The sequence below is a fragment of the Artemia franciscana genome, chromosome 15, assembly GCF_032884065.1.
Source record: "Artemia franciscana chromosome 15, ASM3288406v1, whole genome shotgun sequence".
Classification (NCBI taxonomy): domain Eukaryota; kingdom Metazoa; phylum Arthropoda; class Branchiopoda; order Anostraca; family Artemiidae; genus Artemia; species Artemia franciscana.
The window spans coordinates 8,912,966-8,922,571 of NC_088877.1; the positions used below are offsets into that span (position 1 = coordinate 8,912,966).

Below are 9,606 nucleotides of genomic sequence, written 5' to 3' on the forward strand. Positions count from 1 at the left end.
GGTAAACCTGACAATCTATTTATATGGACAGACAATGTGACAGCAAAGAATGTTATATATTCGCATGTTTTACGTAGTTGAATATATATATATATATATATATATATATATATATATATATATATATATATATATATATATATATATATATATATATATATATATATATATATATATATATATATATATATATATATATATATATATATATATATATATATATATATATATATATATATATATATATATATATCTATGTTCACAGGTGGGACACAGGGACACAACTACAATGGCGCGTAACTAATATTGCGCGTAACGACTTACACGCGTGGGGGGCTTGGGGGGCACCCCACCAACTAGGTGTTGGGGTGGCGCGAAGCGCCACCCCAACAGCTAGTCTATCTATCTATATAAAAATAAGTTGTCTGTGGATGGATGGATGGATGGATGTGTCAGGTGACGTCACCTGAAAAAACTGGATCAGGTGACGTCAAAACTGAAAAAACTAAAAAAAGGCAAAAACTACAAAAAAAACTAAAAACTAATAAAAAAAATAAAAAAGCTAAAAAACTAAAAAAACTATAAAGGTAAAAACCAATAAAAAACTAAAAAAAAAACTGAAAAAACTAAAAAAAGGCAAAAACTACAAAAAAAACTAAAAACTAATAAAAAAAGTAAAAAAGCTAAAAAACTAAAAAAACTAAAAAAAGGTAAAAAACTAAAAAAAATAAAAAATAAAAAAAACTAAAAAAAAGGAAAAAAACTGAAAAATAAGCTAAAATAAAGGTAAAAACCAATAAAAAACTAAAAAAAAAAGGAAAAAAACTAATAAATGACGACACTCAAAGAGAAAAAAAAGGCAAAAACTACAAAAAAAACTAAAAACTAATAAAAAAAATAAAAAAGCTAAAAAACTAAAAAAACTAAAAAAAGGCAAAAACTACAAAAAAACTAAAAACTAATAAAAAAGCTAAAAAACTAAAAAAACTAAAAAAAAGGCAAAAACTACAAAAAAACTAAAAACTAATAAAAAAAATAAAAAAGCTAAAAAACTAAAAAAAACTAAAAAAACTAAAAAAAGGTAAAAAACTAAAAAAACTAAAAACTAAAAAAAACTAAAAAAGGTAAAAACTAAAAGAACTAAAAAAGAAAAAAATAAATGACGACACTCAAAGAAAAAGCGACCAGGACAAAAGGAATGTTCGATTAGCAATCAACAAAGCACCGGGACACAGGGAGTATAAATGACGACCCGGGGGGAAACAGGGGGATATAAATGACGACCGGGACAAAAAAACTAAAAAGAAAAAAAAACTAAAAACTAATAAAAAAACTAAAAAATCTAAAAATCTAAATAAGCTAAAAAAGAAAAAAAAAGGAAAAAAATACAAATGACGACCGGGACACAGGGAATATAAATGACGACCGGGACACAGGGACACAACTACAACGGGGACACCGGGGGAAACAGGGGGATATAAATGACGACCGGGACAAAAAAACTAAAAAGAAAAAAAAACTAAAAACTAATAAAAAAACTAAAAAATCTAAAAATCTAAATAAGCTAAAAAAGAAAAAAAAAAGGAAAAAAATAAAGGAGAAAAACAAAACTAAAAAACGAATGTATATACAGACCGGGACACCGGGATACAAATGACGACCGGGACCCGGGACACAGGGAATATAAATGACGCCCGGGACACAGGGAACAAACCACAACGGGGACACCGGGGGGAAACAGGGGGATGTAAATGACGACCGGGACACGGGGACAGGGAATGGTCGATTAGCAATCACCATCAACAAAGCTCAAGGGCAATCATTAGAATCATGAGGTATAGATCTGAATACAGATTGTTTTCCCATGGACCATTATATGTTGCATGTTCAAGAGTCGGTAAACCTGACAATCTATTTATATGCAAAGACAATGGGACAGCAAAGAATGTTGTATATTCGCAAGTTTTACGTAGTTAAAACCATATATATATATATCTATCTATATTCACAGGTGGGACATAGGGACACAACTACAATGGCGCGTAACTATTATGGCGCGTAACGACTTACGCGCGCGGGGGGGCTTGGGGGGGGCGCGAAGCGCCCCCACCAACTAGGTGTTGGGGTGGCGCGAAGCGCCACCCCAACAGCTAGTATATATATAAATAAGTTGTTTGTCTGTGTGTCTGTCTACTGACGTCATGTTTGTCGACTGACGAAATTACAGACCGGGACATCGGGACACAAATGACGACCGAAACACCCGGACATAGGGAATATGAATGACGACCGGGACACTCAAAGAGAAAGCGACCGGGACACAAGGAATGTTCGATTAGCAATAATCATCAACAAAGCACCGGGACACAAATGACGACCGGGACACAGGGAATATAAATGACGACCAGGATACTCAAAGAGAAATTACAGACCGGGACACCGGAACACAAATGACGACCGGGACAAAAATGACGACCGGGACACCGGGACACAGGGAATATAAATGACGAACGCGACACTCAAAGAGAAATTACAGACTGGGACACCGGGACACAAATGACGACCGGGACACAGGGAAACAACAACAATGGAGACGCCGGGGGGCACAGGGGGATATATAAATGACGACGGGGACACAGGGAATGTTTGATTAGCAATCACCATCAATAAAACTCAAGGGCAATCATTAGAATAATTAGGCATAGATCTGAATACAGATTGTTTTTCCCATGGACAATTATATGTTGCATGTTCAAGAGTCGGTAAACCAGACAATCTATTTATATGCAAAGACAATGGGACAGCCAAGAATGTTGTATATTCGCAAGTATATATATATATATATATATATATATATATATATATATATATATATATATATATATATATATATATATATATATATATATATATTCACAGGTGGGACACAGGGACACAACTACAATGGCGCGTAACTAATATGGCGCGTAATTAATATGGCGCGTAACGACTTACGCGAGCGGGGGGTCGGGGGGGGGGTTGTGTGAAGCGCCCCGATCAACTAGGTATTGGGGTGGCGCGAAGTGCCACCCCAACAGCTAGTATATATATAAAAATAAGTTGTTTATTTGTGTTACTGACGTCATTCATGTTTGTCGACTGACGTCATTATAAGGATTGGACATTATGCCGTCATGAAGTTTTTGTCGAGATGACGTCATGTTTGTCGACTGACGAAATTACAGACCGGGACACAAATGACGACCGGGACACCGGGACACAGGGAATATAAATGACGACCGGGACATTCAAAGATAAATTACAGACTGGGACATCAGGACACAAATAACGACCGGGACACAGGGAATATAAATGACGACCGGGACACAGGGACACAACTACAACGGGGAAGCCGGGGGCACAGGGGGGATATATAAATGATGATGGAGACACAGGGAATGTTCGATTAGCAATCACCATCAACAAAACTCAAGGGCAATCATTATAATAATGAAGCACAGATCTGAATATGGATTGTTTTTCCCATGGACAATTGTATGTGTCATGTTCAAGAGTCGGTCAACCTGACAATCTATTTATATGCACTGACAATGGGACAGGTAAGAATGTTGTATATTCGCAAGTTTCACGTAGTTGAAAATATATATATATATATATATATATATATATATATATATATATATATATATATATATATATATATATATATACATATATATATATATATATTCACAGGTGGGACACAGGGACACAACTACAATGGCGCGTAACTAATATGGCGCGAAACGTGTTACGCGCGCGGGGGGGCTTGGGGGGGCCCCCACAAACTAGGTGTTGGGGTGGCGCGAAGCGAAACCCCAACAGCTAGTTTATTTATAAGCGAGCACAATATTTACTATTATGCCGTCTAGGTGCTCGCTAAAGTTTATACAGCCATTTCCTTCCATAAAACCTAATACGCCCTTGGAGTATAAATTACATTTCTTGGCCCTGGGCTATGGAGTTTGTGTTAACATTAATGGTTTTTTTTTTTAGATTCATGAACCATTTTGAACAAAATGGCGGTCTAAATTTTTGGTCAAATTCATCTGCAGGAAAATGGGAAGAGGTCTGGGCCTCCAATCACTCTTGACTCTTAAGATGGAGCAACAACTTTCAATTTGTAATGAAACGAACTCCCTCTAAGTTTTATGTGATCACTCGTTCCATAAAAATCTTACTTGCCGAGTTCCATAGCTTTCAACACGTTCCATAAAAATCTTACTTGCCGTGTGCCCTGGCTTTCAAAAAGTGCCCCTGGGCTCTGGTTGGTTCTGTCGGCCCAAGAGTTTTGTTATCTGATCTATGAACTATTTGGAATAAAATGGCTATCTCAAAACTTTGATCGGATGAATTTGAGGAAAAGAGGGGTGTTTTGGGAGGGGGAGTTGGCCTCCAATTTTTTTCACTCTTAAAAAGGGAACTAGAACTTTTAATTTCCAATCAAACTAGTTCCCTTCGAAGCTTACACGATCACCCCTTCCAAAAAATATTATATGCCACCGGAGAATAACTTTCAACGCGTGCCTTTTGGGTCTGGGAGTGGTACCAATTCCAGAGTTCTTGTGACTGATCTTTGAGCTATTTTGAACAAAATGACTATCTCAAAATTTTGATCGGATGAATTTGGTGAAAAGAGGCAGTGGAGGGCTTGGTTACTCGCCAAACACTCTTTACTCTTAAAAGGGAACTAGAATTTTCAATATCTAGTCAAATGAACCCCCTCAAAAGTTTATACGACCATATCTATATATATAAAAATAAGTTGTCTGTCTGTGTGTCTGTCTGTCAGGTGACGTCATGTTTCTGTGTCGACTGACGTCATGAAGTTAGTTGTCGTCATTTTTGCTATGACGGTGACGTCATTAAAGATATTTAAGACATATATATTCACGTAGAAATCTATTAATGTTTAAGTTTAAAATGACTGATGAACTTACAATGGCAAAAGCCGATGCAGATGCTCAAAGAGTCTATGCCAAAAAACCTGCTGCTGATAGAGAAAGTCAGAAAAGAAAGCGTGCCGAGGAATCAAAAGAACAGCAAGGAAACAGGCTTGAGGCTAAAGAACGCAAAACCGCGCAGTTAGATGAAGATCTACCTGGACAGCGAGAGTCAAAACATATCAAAACTGAAAATGATAGCGATGATGATTGGGTTTGGGATTTTGACTTGGATAAGGTCATCAATGCCTACCAGATTTTAGTTAAAAAAACAAAGGTTCGGCGATATGTATTTCATAGTGAAGCTGAAAAATAAAGAAGAAAAAGAAAACTGAAAAAAGAAAAAATGTAAAAAACTAAAAAATACTAAAAGAAAAAACACTCAAAGAGAAATTACAGACCGGGACACAAATGACGACCGGGACAGAGGGAATATAAATAACGACCGGGACACTCAAAGAGAAATTACAGACTGGGATACCGGGACACTAATGACGACCGGGACACAGGGAATATAAATGACGACCAGGACACAGGTATTTAAGAATATCGTTCAAAGACAAATTTTTAATTGTAAGAAGACCGTTGAAAGAGAAATTTCTAATTGTAAAATGACTGAAGAACCTACAATGGCAACAAACGAGGAAGCTGCTCAAAACGAATGTATTCAAGCCGAAGTAGCTGAGCTGGTAAAGCGTTATGTTTCAGGTTCTAGGTCCGAGAGGCTCCAGGTTTGAACCTTGGCTTTAGCATTAATACAAAAGAAGAAAAAACTAAAAAGGTAAAAACTACAAAAAAACTAAAAAGAATATATATATATATATATATATATATATATATATATATATATATATATATATATATATTTATATATATATCTATATATATAAAAATAAGTTGTTTGTCTGTGTGTCTGTCTACTGACGTCATGTTTTTCGACTGACGAAATTACAGACCGGGACATCGGGACACAAATGACGACCGGGACACCGGGACATAGGGAATATAAATAACGACCGGGACACAAGGAATGTTCGATTAGCAATCACCATCAACAAAGCACCGGGACACAAATGACGACCGGGACACAGGGAGTATAAATGACGACCAGGGCATAAGAAAAAAAAATTAAAAACTAAAAAAAGGTAAAAACTACAAAAAAAACTAAAAAGAAAAAAAACTAAAACAGCTAAAAAGCTAAAAAAACTAAAAAGAAAATAAAATGAAAAAGGAAAAAAAATGAAAAATAAAGGAGAAAAACAAAACTAAAAAAAAGAAAAAAAACTAAAAAAAGGTAAAAAACTAAAACCTAAAAAAAGACCAATTCAAAAACGAATGTATATACAGACCGGGACACAAATGACGACCGGGACACCGGGACATGACGACCGGGACACAGGGACACAACTACAACAGGGACGCCGGGGGGCTCAGGGGGATATATAAATGACGATGGCGACACAGGGAATCGTCGATTAGCAATCACCATCAACAAAGCTCAAGGGCAATCATTAGAACCATGAGGTATAGATCTGAATACGGATTGTTTTCCCATGGACCATTATATGTTGCATGTTCAAGAGTCGTTAAACCTGACATTCTATTTATATGCACAGTCAATGGGACAGCAAAGAATGTTGTATATTCGCAAGTTTTACGTAGTTAAAAACATATATATATATATATATATATATATATATATATATATATATATATATATATATATATATATATATATAAATATATATATATATATATACTAGCTGTTGGGGTGGCGCTTCGCGCCACCCCAACACCTAGTTGGTGGGGGCGCTTCGCGCCCCCCCCAAGCCCCCCCGCGCGCGTAAGTCGTTACGCGCCATAATAGTTACGCGCCATTGTAGTTGTGTCCCTATGTCCCACCTGTGAATATAGATAGATATATATATGGTTTTAACTACGTAAAACTTGCGAATATACAACATTCTTTGCTGTCCCATTGTCTTTGCATATAAATAGATTGTCAGGTTTACGGACTCTTGAACATGCAACATATAATGGTCCATGGGAAAACAATCTGTATTCAGATCTATACCTCATGATTCTAATGATTGCCCTTGAGCTTTGTTGATGGTGATTGCTAATCGACCATTCCCTGTCCCGGTGTCCCGGTCGTCATTTACATCCCCCTGTTTCCCCCGGTGTCCCCGTTGTAGTTGTGTCCCTGTGTCCCGGTCGTCATTTATATTCCCTGTGTCCCGGGTCCCGGTCGTCATTTGTATCCCGGTGTCCCGGTCTGTATATACATTCGTTTTTTAGTTTTGTTTTTCTCCTTTATTTTTTTCCTTTTTTTTTCTTTTTTAGCTTATTTAGATTTTTAGATTTTTTAGTTTTTTTATTAGTTTTTAGTTTTTTTTTCTTTTTAGTTTTTTTGTCCCGGTCGTCATTTATATCCCCCTGTTTCCCCCGGTGTCCCCGTTGTAGTTGTGTCCCTGTGTCCCGGTCGTCATTTATATTCCCTGTGTCCCGGTCGTCATTTGTATCCCGGTGTACCGGAGTTGTGTCCCTGTGTCCCGGTCGTCATTTATATTCCCTGTGTCCCGGGTCCCGGTCGTCATTTGTATCCCGGTGTCCCGGTCTGTATATACATTCGTTTTTTAGTTTTGTTTTTCTCCTTTATTTTTTTCCTTTTTTTTTCTTTTTTAGCTTATTTAGATTTTTAGATTTTTTAGTTTTTTTATTAGTTTTTAGTTTTTTTTTCTTTTTAGTTTTTTTGTCCCGGTCGTCATTTATATCCCCCTGTTTCCCCCGGGTCGTCATTTATACTCCCTGTGTCCCGGTGCTTTGTTGATTGCTAATCGAACATTCCTTTTGTCCTGGTCGCTTTCTCTTTGAGTGTCGTCATTTATTTTTTTCTTTTTTAGTTCTTTTAGTTTTTACCTTTTTTAGTTTTTTTTAGTTTTTAGTTTTTTTAGTTTTTTACCTTTTTTTAGTTTTTTTAGTTTTTTTTTAGTTTTTTAGCTTTTTTATTTTTTTTATTAGTTTTTAGTTTTTTTGTAGTTTTTGCCTTTTTTTTTAGTTTTTTTTAGTTTTTTAGCTTTTTTATTAGTTTTTACTTTTTTTTGTAGTTTTTGCCTTTTTTTAGTTTTTTTAGTTTTTTAGCTTTTTTATTTTTTTTATTAGTTTTTAGTTTTTTTTGTAGTTTTTGCCTTTTTTTTCTCTTTGAGTGTCGTCATTTATTAGTTTTTTTCCTTTTTTTTTTTAGTTTTTTATTGGTTTTTACCTTTATTTTAGCTTATTTTTCAGTTTTTTCCTTTTTTTTAGTTTTTTTTATTTTTTATTTTTTTTAGTTTTTTACCTTTTTTTAGTTTTTTTAGTTTTTTAGCTTTTTTACTTTTTTTATTAGTTTTTAGTTTTTTTTGTAGTTTTTGCCTTTTTTTAGTTTTTTCAGTTTTTTTTTTAGTTTTTTATTGGTTTTTACCTTTATAGTTTTTTTAGTTTTTTAGCTTTTTTATTTTTTTTATTAGTTTTTAGTTTTTTTTGTAGTTTTTGCCTTTTTTTAGTTTTTTCAGTTTTGACGTCACCTGATCCAGTTTTTTCAGGTGACGTCACCTGACACATCCATCCATCCATCCATCCACAGACAACTTATTTTTATATATATATAGATATATATATATATATATATCTATATATATAAAAATAAGTTGTCTGTCTGTGGATGGATGGATGGATGTGTCAGGTGACGTCACCTGAAAAAACTGGATTAGGTGACGTCAAAACTGAAAAAACTAAAAAAAGGCAAAAACTACAAAAAAAACTAAAAACTAATAAAAAAAATAAAAAAGCTAAAAAACTAAAAAAACTATAAAGGTAAAAACCAATAAAAAACTAAAAAAAAAACTGAAAAAACTAAAAAAAGGCAAAAAACTACAAAAAAAAACTAAAAACTAATAAAAAAAGTAAAAAAGCTAAAAAACTAAAAAAACTAAAAAAACTAAAAAAAGGTAAAAAACTAAAAAAAATAAAAAATAAAAAAAAACTAAAAAAAAGGAAAAAACTGAAAAATAAGCTAAAATAAAGGTAAAAACCAATAAAAAACTAAAAAGAAAAAAAGGAAAAAACTAATAAATGACGACACTCAAAGAGAAAGCGACCAGGACAAAAGGAATGTTCGATTAGCAATCAACAAAGCACCGGGACACAGGGAGTATAAATGACGACCAGGACATAAGTAAAAAAAAAAAACTATCTATATATATAAAAATAAGTTGTCAAACTAAAAAAAGGCAAAAACTACAAAAAAAACTAAAAACTAATAAAAAAGCTAAAAAACTAAAAAAACTAAAAAAAAGGCAAAAACTACAAAAAAAACTAAAAACTACAAAAAAAACTAAAAACTAATAAAAAAAATAAAAAAGCTAAAAAACTAAAAAAACTAAAAAAACTAAAAAAAGGTAAAAAACTAAAAAAACTAAAAACTAAAAAAAAATAAAAAAAAGGAAAAAACTGAAAAATAAGCTAAAATAAAGGTAAAAACCAATAAAAAACTAAAAAAAAACTGAAAAAACTAAAAAAAGGCAAAAACTACAAAAAAACTAAAAACTAATAAAAAAAGGAAAAAACTGAAAAATAAGCTAACATA

General features: G+C 33.7%; 1 long non-coding RNA gene across 1 annotated transcript; it reads right to left on the reverse strand.

The window, feature by feature from the left end:
* Positions 1–7,124: 7,124 nt before the first annotated feature.
* Positions 7,125–8,763, reverse strand: LOC136036015 (uncharacterized). The gene is made up of 2 exons (XR_010619605.1): positions 8,714–8,763; positions 7,125–8,545 (listed from the first exon to the last, which is right to left on the reverse strand). It is a non-coding gene; the product is annotated as an uncharacterized LOC136036015 (long non-coding RNA).
* Between the last annotated feature and the right edge of the window lie 843 nt (positions 8,764–9,606).